This window comes from Neovison vison, chromosome 8 (genome assembly GCF_020171115.1).
Source record: "Neovison vison isolate M4711 chromosome 8, ASM_NN_V1, whole genome shotgun sequence".
NCBI lineage: Eukaryota > Metazoa > Chordata > Mammalia > Carnivora > Mustelidae > Neogale > Neogale vison.
Genome location: NC_058098.1, coordinates 91,604,328 through 91,613,873, shown reverse-complemented (window position 1 = coordinate 91,613,873; position 9,546 = coordinate 91,604,328). Strand labels below are relative to the sequence as shown.

General features: G+C 43.3%; 1 pseudogene; it reads left to right on the top strand.

Annotated features, from left to right (window-relative positions):
- Positions 1 to 6,988: 6,988 nt before the first annotated feature.
- LOC122915725 lies at positions 6,989 to 7,534 on the top strand (annotated as a pseudogene).
- The last annotated feature ends 2,012 nt before the right edge of the window (positions 7,535 to 9,546 follow it).

The window sequence follows — 9,546 nt, the reverse complement described above, 5'->3', positions numbered from 1 at the left end:
CATGAGCCCATACCCAGTACAGTGGGTAAGCTGACAAAGTGTTCAAGGCTGGATTGAGTGGATGCAAATGGAATGGGAAAAGGAGAAAGATCCATACTCCGTTTGGACCTAGACTCAACACCCAACCATAGGCTGAGCCACACTGCCGAAAGAGCAAGGCTTCCCGGGAATTTGGTGCCAGTTTCACGGGACTGGCTGCTCATCAATTCATTTTTGCACGATTTTACATCTCTGTGATCACCCAGTTTTCATGGAACATTTAACCTCAACCACCGCCTATGTTGAAACAAAAAGTAATTCATTAACTTGTCTCACTGAACAAAGGAAGTCAGAGGAAGCCCTGGGAATTTAACTGACAGCTCTAGAATTTCAGGTCTACTCCCAGAACTGGAACTCTGCTTCCTGGTTTTCTCACTAGCACCTGTGAGCTCTGAGAGGTTGGCCTCTTTCTTGCTGTTGGACTGCCTTACAGATATTAGCAAGAAGGAACAGCCTAGCTACTTTACGAATGGGAAAAATTCAGCAACGTGTGAAAAGACAGAGCTCACTAGAGTGTCCAGTGAGAGTTTAATTGCAGACTTGGGAGTATCTGTCAGAGCTGGGGAGGGGCTTCAGGGAGCTCCCGTCCCACCACTGGATTTAAAGGCCAGGAGTCTGAGGACCAGGAGATTTTGTGACCTCCCCAAGGTTACACAGCTTGATAACAATGTTCCTGGCTTCAGTCTCTTAACTTCTGGTCCCAGGTTTTCCCAACACACCAGGAGGAAAAGAATGCAAAGAATAAAAAAGTGGGGTGAAATTCTGTGTTAAAATTCGATAGGCATTGAGGTACCTGGTTGGCTCATTCGGTTAAGTGTCAGACTCTTGGTTTCAGCTCAGGTCATGATCCCTGGGTCATGAGATTGAGCCCCTAGTTGGGCTCTGTGCTCAGGGCAGAGTCTCCCTGTCTGTCCCTCTCCTCCCTCTCTGTTCCTCCCCCTGATCCTGCTCTCTGTCTCTCTTTCTCTCTCAAATAAATAAATTAAATCTCTTCTTTTAAAAAATTTTAGGGGTGCCTGGGTGGCTCAGTGGGTTAAAGCATCTGCCTTTGGCTCAGGTTGTGATCCCGGGGTCCTGGGATCGAGCCCCGCATCAGGCTCTCTGCTCAGCGGGGAGCCTGCTTCCACCTCTCTCTCTACCTGCTTCTCTGTGATCTCCGTCTATCAAATAAATAAATAAAATCTTTAAAAAAAATTTTTTTTGATGGGTGAGACAAGATTTCAGTTATATGTGGAATCTAAAAAAAAAAAAAAAGAATAAGCAATAACAAAGAAAAAAATAATTTTTTTTTAAGAGAAAGACAGCATGAGCGGCAGATGAGGGGCAGAGGGAGAAGGAGAGAAAAAAACCCAAGTAGGCTCCATGCCCAGCTCAGAGCCTGTCATGGGACTCGACCTCATGACCCTGAGACCATGACCTGAGTCCAAATCAAGAGTCGGACATTTAACCTAATGAGCCACCCAGGCGCCCCCCCCAACAAACACAAATACAGATAACAGATGGTTGCCAGAGGGGAGGTGGGTGGGGGTGAAGTAAAGGGGAGTAGGAGGCACAAACTTCTAGTTATAAAATAAATAAATCACAGAGATGAATAACATTTAGGGAATATAGTCAGTAATATTGTAATAATGTTTGTGACAGATGGTGAGTACATATATCATGTGAGCATTGAGTAATTTATAGAATTGTCGAATCACTATGTTGTACACCTAAAACTAATATAACATTGTATGTTGATTGTACTTCAATAATTAAGGGGGGGGGAGAAAAACTGATGGGCAGGAAGGACAATGTCCTTTGAGAGCTCATTGAGAACTGCAAAAGAGAAGTCCCACAGAACACCTAGAACTGGCTGAGAAACTCATAGTTACTAGAAAAATAAGGAGCACGAGACCCAGTGTATTCGTTTCCTAGGGCTGCTGTAACCAATACCACCGACTAGGTGTCTTAACAGAAATTTGTTTCCTCACAGTTCTAGAGGCTAGAGTCTGAGACTGCCCTCTATTTGGGACACCATTTACAAATGAGCCTTTCTACCTACAAGTGTGCAGGTCTCTCTAAGATGAAACTTTGGTTTCTTGATGACCCAAGACCAAATAGCCCTTTGGCCCACATGTGTCAGAAGGAGTGGATAACATTGGACACAAAGCAAAATGCCAAAAGCCGCCCAAACCCTTCATACTCATGCTCCCTGGAGTTTCAGTGCTTTCCTTCACAGGCTCGGTGGGGCAGGCCAGTCATAGGGGATACCCCTGGATTGGGTAAGGTGACTGCCCCGCCCAGAGCCTGCTGGCCCCTTGGCTTCTCATTGATGATTCAGCATTAGCCCGTCCCTGGGGCTTCTTATGGCCCCGGCACAAAGCACTGCCCTCATGGAAAGCGTGCCATGTTCAGGGAATAGCAAATTGTTCCTCATGCCTGACACCTCAGATGTGTTTTGCTTTGTAGAACATGAATTTTTCCTCTCAGTGTCCAGCTCCACATGAATTCTCAGGAAGACTGGTTAACCAGGTGTGTGCTCTTTAGGAACTGGAAAGCTAGAAAATCCAGAGTCCGTGTGTGGGAAACAAATCATGCAGATGGAGAATGGTGTCTTCTCATTTGTCAGTTCTCAGCAGAGGCGCAATGAAAAGTGAGTGAATTAGTGAACCTCACTGGTTTGTCTCACACCTCTCAGGAATGTCCATCGGGCCTTCATTCCCCTGCAGCTGGGTTCCCAGGGGCCATCCTACAGGCTTCCTAGGAAAGTGCAGGATGTGAACCCACCCTGTATCGTGAATGTGTGTTTTTTTCTTCTGGAAGTAATTCATATCCACATTAGTTTAAAGAGAAGGGTTTGGGGTGCCTCGGTGGCTCAGTCGGTTGAGCATCTGACTCCTGATTACAGTTCAGGTCGTGATCTCAGGGTTGTGAGATTGAGCCCTGCACCGGGCTTCAAGCACGTCAGGATTCTGCTTATCCCTCTCCTCTATTCTTCCCCCGCGTTCACGTGCGCTCTCTCTCTTTCTCTCAAATACTTAAAAATAATAGAAAAAAAAAACAATAGAAAGAGTTAGTCCCCCCCCATAATCACAATACAAGTTGACACCAAAATAAAGAGAATCAAAAGAGTTCCAGTATGTTAATGCAATTAGACGTCCCCATGACACTCATGGCTTTCCTAGCAACAGAATGTTAATTATTCTGCAAGAAGAGGACAAGACAGATAAGCACTCATTTGTGGTGACAATATAGTTTGTTTCTTTATTCACTAGGGAAAGGCTGCCACCAGCCAAACCCTGATGTCATTATCCTAATCAGGGAAAAAGTCCAGCCCTGACGTACCACAGCCTTAAGGGAAGAGCAGGGCAGGATGAAATCAATCCGTCTATGAGGATAACAAGTCAAAAAAGAGATCTGGGTGTAGGAGAGGTTTAAATGTGGCCTCCAGAGCCTGGATGAGATGGGAAGTCCCAGCCCTGTCACTGGCTGGAGGCAGGTGAGGAGAATCTTCTACCAGGCCCCCACCTCCTGCTGTGCCCAATGCCAGCCCAAACCCGCAGGGCATGCTGATGAGGTAGACAGCACAGCCCTGCCCTTGCCTTGTGGAAATGACAGTCCTTCTGGGAAGAGGAGATTAATGCCCTTAGAACCCTCAGGAACGCAATCCAGACCAGGTGTGGGGTAGTGCTGGGTAGAGTCTTCAACCACACAGAAAAGGGAGGGAAGGGAGACCTGTGTTAGCCAGAAAAGGTTCTCAAAGGAGAAGGACTTAAACTGGTGCTTAGGGAGACAAATGAAGGAAAGAATCTGGAATGGGGAGAGGGGAGGGGGGAAAGGGAGAGAAAGAGATTTCTTTATAAAATGGAGTTACATCTGAAGAGTTAGTGGGAGAGGTTTTTTTTTTTGTTTTTTTCTTCCCCTTTAACAAAAGCTTTTATTGTCTTTTACCTCCTTTTTTAAAATTTTTTTTTATTTTTTTTATAAACCTACAATGTATTATTAGCCCCAGGGGTACAGTTCTGTGAATCGCCAGGTTTACACACTTCATAGCACTCACCATAGCACATACCCTCCCTAATGTCCATAACCCCACCCCCCTCTCCCAAACCCCCCTCCCCCCAGCAACCCTCATTTTGTTTTGTGAGATTAAGAGTCACTTATGGTTTGTCTCCCTCCCAATCCCATTGTTTCATTTATTCTTTTCCTACCCTCCAAACCCCTAGTGGAAAGTTTCTATGTAATGGCTAATTAAATATGGAAAACTCTTGAAAGCCTGTTCTCTCTTTCTTTCTATCTCTCTCTCCCTTCCTCTCTCTCCCTAACTGTTCATGTGCATTTTGTCCAGTTTTGAAACCAGAGGACATCATTCTGAAATCAGCACTTTCAGGAGAGTAGAGACAGACCTCTGAGGTGGCTCAGAGTCATTCAAAAATTATCATTAATAAATAAGGGTGACTCTCCACAAACCCCCATAGGCAGGGAGATCAGGTGGAGTGGGTTGTGATTCATTCTTCCTCACACCAGAAACCAGGCTCCCGGTGGGGTAGGACATAGCCCTGACTTCTCCAGAGCCACTGACAGAGACTTTCGGGCAGGTTGGATGAGCTAGTTCATCCTGCCATCTTCTCAAGACCGCTGGGACTTACTGTAAAGGGCGCAGCTCAGGAAGGGAACACCTCATCAAATCTGGGAATTCAAGAAAGAGGCATCAAAGCCGGAATTCACTGCACACTTCACCCATCTTCCACAGAATTCTTTCCATAAGCATCTCAGAGGTTCAAAACATAGGTCCCGGATGTTTGGCCACATGTTTAGGCTTCATACATCCTCGACTTGTTTCACAGGCAAGGACACTTGATCACTTGATCACTGAGGAGTCTAGTGCTCTACCCAAAGTCACGGAGCTAATGCCTATCAGACTGGAGCCCCAGGCTTCCTGCTTTGAGTCAGGACTCCTTCAACTGTACTTGGTAATATTAGGAGTAGGAATCTGCAAACCCTTTTTTTTTTAAAGATTTTATTTATTTATTTGACAGACAGAGATCACAAGTAGGCAGAGAGGCAGGCAGAGAGAGAGGAGGAAGCAGACTCCCTGCTGGGCAGAGAGCCCAATGTGGGGCTCGATCCCAGGACCCTGGGATCATGACCCAAGCTGAAGGCAGAGGCTTTAACCCACTGAGCCACCCAGGTGCCCCTGCAAACTCTTTCTATAAAGGACCAGAAACTACTTTAAGCTTTGCAGCTAGTGCAACTACTCAACTTTGCCTTTATAGCTTGAAAGGAGGCATAGACAATGTGTGAAAACATGGACGGGGCACCAATAAAACTTTATTTATAATAACAGGAGGCTGATTGGATTTGGCCCACTATCATCAGTTTGCTGACCTCTGAACAAGAATATTGATTATTTATCAATCCCTTACAACACTCCAGAGCCTATGCCAAGCACTCTGCAGGAATTCTCTCAATTAATTCTCAACAGTCCTATGCAATTAGAGTCATTCCCATAGTTCCACTAATGTGAAAAGTGAGGCTCAGAATGACAGATAACTAGCTGAAAGCCCAGAAACTGTAACTGGCAGAACTGAAAGGTTATCTTAGGTCTTAACCTCAAAGTCTTAACTAATCATCAATAGATGATAGTACCTCCCAGGTGCATTAAAAACTTTGGTTTCCGATGCTGAATGAAACTCCTTTGAAGACTGCTCCCATCTAGAGATACTGAGAGAGTGATTAACCATCCCAGTTTGCCTGGGACTGAGGGGTTTCCCAGGATGCAGGACTTTCCGTGGTAAAACTGGGATACCCTCAAACAAACCAACATGGTTGGTCACCCAACATCAAGCATTTTGATGGCACAATTGTGGCCTATTCAACTGAAGAAAAGAAACATTTGTGGCTACCTGAAGCAGGATTTGAACTGAGGCCCTTTGCTCTGAGTAGAGCAGAATGCCAGAGAACAAAGTCATATAAAGACCAAGGGAAGAGGGTTTCTGGGAAGAGAAGGATAACAGGATGAGTAATTTCTCTCAAGAAGCCATGAGGAAGTCCTAGTTATGATTTCTGGTTGACCTCAACCATTCTTCCTATTTCTCCTTTCTTAGACTTACTCATTCTTCCAGGGTCCTTAGAGGACTTGCACCGAGAGTCTACACACTCCTATTTGCACACTAATCAAATAGGGAGGGAGAAATCACTGGAGAAGTGGTCCTGTTGGAGGGCCAGTGGGGGCTTTGTGTATCTGAAACACACTTGTGTCCCTTGCCTACTTTTCAAGATGTCCCCATCCAGTCTGCTTCCACTGAGAATCTTTTTCCCTTTCCCCTTTCCTATGCTCCCATATCACTCTGTACATCCCTTCCATAAATTGTAAATTATACACTCTCTTGAGTGTACAATTATCAGTTTGGCCTGTCTTTCTCCCTGATTTTTGAGATAGATGTTTGAGCTAAGTGTTGGCCACTCCTGCTCAGCACTATATCTTAGATACCTAGAAAATATGTCAAAAAGAAGGTCTCAGTAAGTCTGCACTGAAAAGGAAACATTTAGCCCAAAAGGGGAAGAATGAGAAGAACATTCCCATTAGACTTTTAGAGCACCATGAATGTTCCATATATGTTTTATTTTGTTTTCGATAAATGGATACAAACGATCACCAAGTAGGATGCTGAGCATACAGTGGGCACACTTTCAAGGTCCTCCCCAGAGACTGGTCCAGTACATTTTAGTCTTTCCGAACTCTTAAGACCATTCCTTAGGACAAAGGGTAAGAAAAAGAAATAAAAAGTGTCCAGACAAAAAGGAAGAAGTAAAACTATCTCTATTCACAAATGATGTGATCTTGAATATTAAAAAATCTTAAGAAATCCACTAAAAAATAGTATTAGAACTATTAAACTAGGTCAGCAAGATTGCAGGTTACAAGATCAAAATGCAAAAAATCAATTGTATTTCTACCCACTTGCAATGAATAATCAAAAGCCAAATTAAGAAAACAAATCAGGGACAGAATAACCAATGGCCTGCAGAGCAACATGCCTAGGTTTCATTGTGACTACTGCAACACGTACTTCACCCATGACTCTCCATCTGTGAGAAAGATACACTGTAGTAGTAGGAAACACAAAAAGAATGTGAAAGACTGCTATCAGAAATGCATGGAAGAGCAGGCTCAGAGTCTGATCAATAAAACAACCACTGCACTTCAGCAAGGATAGATACCTCCTACGGCATTCTTTGTTCCTCCTCCTCCAGAGGCAATGATCCCACCTCCCCGCCAGTCTCCAGATCCTCATTGCCTTGGTATGATGCCAACGCCCCATATGGAGGGACCTCCCATGATGCCAGTGATGGGCCCTCCTCCTCCTGGGATGATGCCACAGGGACCTGCTCCTGGAATGAGGCCACCTATGGACGTCACATGCCAATGATGCCTGTACCCCAGTGGATGAGACTTCTTGCTTGTCCCTTGATGGTGCCCAATCAGCCAGGAATGACTCGACCAGACAGATAAAGAGAGAGGAAACTTCTTTATATCCATTTTATATTACTTGTTGTACTTCACCAGGAGATCATGGTCCTGTGACTCTGGGTGTTTTCTAACAAGATAACCAAGAAGACTTGCTCCTCCTTCTTATCAAAGAGAGAATAGTTTTTGCAGGGGAGTAGTGGGACCAAAAAGAAAAAAAAAAAAGCAATTTTCATTTCTATTGTGAAATGTGAAATTAAAATTGTCATCTGTTTTAGTTAACAAAAAAAAAAAGAAAACAAATTTTAAAAAATGAAAGTGCATTCACAATAGTATCAAAAAGAATAAAATATTTAGGAATAAACTTAATAAAAGAAATGCAAAATTTATACTCTATTCTAAAAACTACAAAATAGTCTTTTGCTTTAAAGATTTTTATTTATTTATTTGAGAGAGAATGAGTGAGAAAGAGCATAAGAGGGGAGAAGGTCAGAGGGAGAAGCAGACTTCTCGTGGAGCTGGGAGCCCGATTCCGGACTCGATCCCAGGACTCCAGGATCATGACCTGAGCCAAAGGCAGTTGCTTAACCAACTGAGCCACCCAAGTACCCCAAAAACTACAAAATAGTCTTGAAAGAAATTAAAGAATCTAAATGAATGGAAAAGCATCCATGTTCATGGATCAGTAGACTTAACATTGATAAGATGGCAAAACTCCCCAAACTGATCTACAAATTCAACAAAAAACCTACCAATATTCAGCTAACTTCTGTATAGAAATGGATCAGTTAAGTGTAAAATTCAGGGCGCCTGGGTGGCTCAGTGGGTTAAACCGCTGCCTTCAGCTCAGGTCATGATCTCAGTGTCCTGGGATCGAGTCCCGCATCGGGCTCTCTGCTCAGCAGGGAGCCTGCTTCCCTCTCTCTCTCTCTCTCTCTCTCTCTCTGCCTGCCTCTCCGACTACTTGTGATTTCTCTCTGTCAAATAAATAAATAAAATCTTTAAAAAAAAAAGTGTAAAATTCATATGGAGTTGCAAGGGACCAAAATAGTCAAAGCAATCCTGAAAAAGAATAAAGTAAGGTTCACACTTCCCAATTTCAATATTTACTACAAAACAACAGTAAGCAAGACAGTGTGTTATGGCACAAAGATAGACATATAAACCAATGGACTAAAAATAAGAGTCCATAAATAAACCTATACATATATGGTCAAAAAGAACAACAAGGGTACCCAAAGCATTTGATGGGGAAGAACACACTTCAACAAATGACGTTGGACAGCCACTTGCAAAAGAACAAAGTGAGAGCCTTATCCCATACCATATGCAAAAATAAGCTCAAAACTGGTCATTAAGGAAATGCAAATCAAAATTACAATGAGATACCATTTCATAACCACAAGGAGATCTACTACAATAGTTTTTTTAAATAATAACAAGTTTTTGTGAGGATGTGGAGAAATTGAAATTCTTCTGCATTGCTGGTGAGGATATAAAATGATAGAGCCACTGTGGAAAATAGTTTGGTGGTTCCTACCCAGGAACTAGGTAGAATCTGCCTAGAGATAAAACCTAGAATTAGCATGTGACCCAGCAGTTCCACTCCTGGGTATTTACTCAAGAGAACTGAAAACATATGTCCACATGGAAACTTTGACATGGATGTTTAGAGGCAGAATTTATAATCACCAAAGGGTAGAAATGACCCAAATGTCCAAAAACTGATGAATGTGCAAATGAAAAGCAACAGAGTCATACAATGGAATATTATTCAACCATAAAAAGGAATGAAATGTTGGCAAATGCTACAACATGGATGAAACTTGAAAACATTATGCCAAGTGAAAGCCAGTCATAAAAGACCATATATTACAGGATTCCATTCATATGAAAGTCCAGAATGGAGAAATCTATAACAGCAGAAAGTACATGGTTGTTTAGGCCTGAGGTGGGGCGGGAAGCTGGGGGTGGGAGGGTTGCTGAAGGGCGCAGGGTTTCTTTTTGAAGCGATAAATGTTCTCAAATGGACTTTGGTGATAGTTGCACAAATCTTT